The sequence below is a fragment of the Cyprinodon variegatus genome, unplaced genomic scaffold (genome assembly GCF_000732505.1).
Source record: "Cyprinodon variegatus isolate N-32 unplaced genomic scaffold, C_variegatus-1.0 Scaffold1630, whole genome shotgun sequence".
In the NCBI taxonomy this organism is placed as follows: Eukaryota; Metazoa; Chordata; class Actinopteri; order Cyprinodontiformes; family Cyprinodontidae; genus Cyprinodon; species Cyprinodon variegatus.
In genome coordinates this window covers 64,551-65,611 of record NW_015152083.1, presented here as the reverse complement: position 1 = coordinate 65,611, position 1,061 = coordinate 64,551, and the positions used below count along the sequence as shown (strand labels likewise).

General features: G+C 38.9%; 1 pseudogene; it reads right to left on the bottom strand.

Annotated features, from left to right (window-relative positions):
• Window positions 1–332: 332 nt before the first annotated feature.
• Window positions 333–1,061, bottom strand: part of LOC107104152 — a 13,324-nt pseudogene continuing 12,595 nt past the window's right edge.

Below are 1,061 nucleotides of genomic sequence, written 5' to 3'. Positions count from 1 at the left end.
ATGTAATTGAGTTTTCTTATTTTAAGTGTAAATTGTCTTGTTCCATTGGCAACATGTCTCACTTATGTCCTCAATTCAAGAGAAAATGAACTTATTGCAAAAAAAAAAGACTTATTTAGATTTCTATGTTTTGCAGTGCAAGTGGAAAAGTTTTAGTTTTCCTGAAGGAATCTTTGGCTATCCGATGAATCGAAAAAATAATCAACACATTATTCAGTTTGTAAAATAATCGTTAGTTGCAGCCCGATACCTAAAATAAGATAATTGGATAAAATGTACTTAAAAACAGACAATGTAGTAGCTATTTTTTATTTTAAATGTAAATTGTCGTCTTCCATTAGCAAAATGCACTTATTTTAAGAAAAAATGACTTATCTAGATTCAGTTTTTTGCAGTGTGGTTGTGACTCATTTCCTGGTTGGTTTAAAAAATGTGTGGTCTTTGGACAGAGAGGTAAGATTGTAGTTAACATAAAGCCCCCCCCAAAAAAAACGAACTTCCTCTGTTTGCAGCTGCAGTAAAAGCATAAAAAAATAAACTCCTGAGACTCTTTGGTTCTGGTCCTCAGTGAAGAACATTTGGTTTCTCCAACAGCATCTAGAAGTTTCCAGCTAATGTTCCTCCTTAAGTCTTCCTGAGACACGTGTCCTCACACTCCTCCCTGGTCCTGAAGCGGTTCTGGTTGCCTCCACAGCCGCTGTAGAGGAAGCGGGTGCATCGGGCGTTCTTGCTGTTGTAGAACCACATGAAGGTGAAGTTCTTGCAGCTGCCGCTTTTTTTATGCTGGAAACAAACATCTAGACGGGAGAGAAGGAAAAGGTCAGAGGAATCCAGGCAGGAACGTCGGTCAGCCATGTGGAGTCACTAACTGAGCTCTGATTGGTCATCCTGTCACTACCAGGAAGCACGATTCGTCCTGCGAATGCGTAAACAGAATAATAAGATCCGGATCGCTGAAAAACGACGTATTAATGGTACTGGATATACCCCAAAAATAAAAAAAAACAATCCTCTGGACTTTGTTTCCAAGTTTGAAGACGTTTCTCTTCCATCCAGGAAGA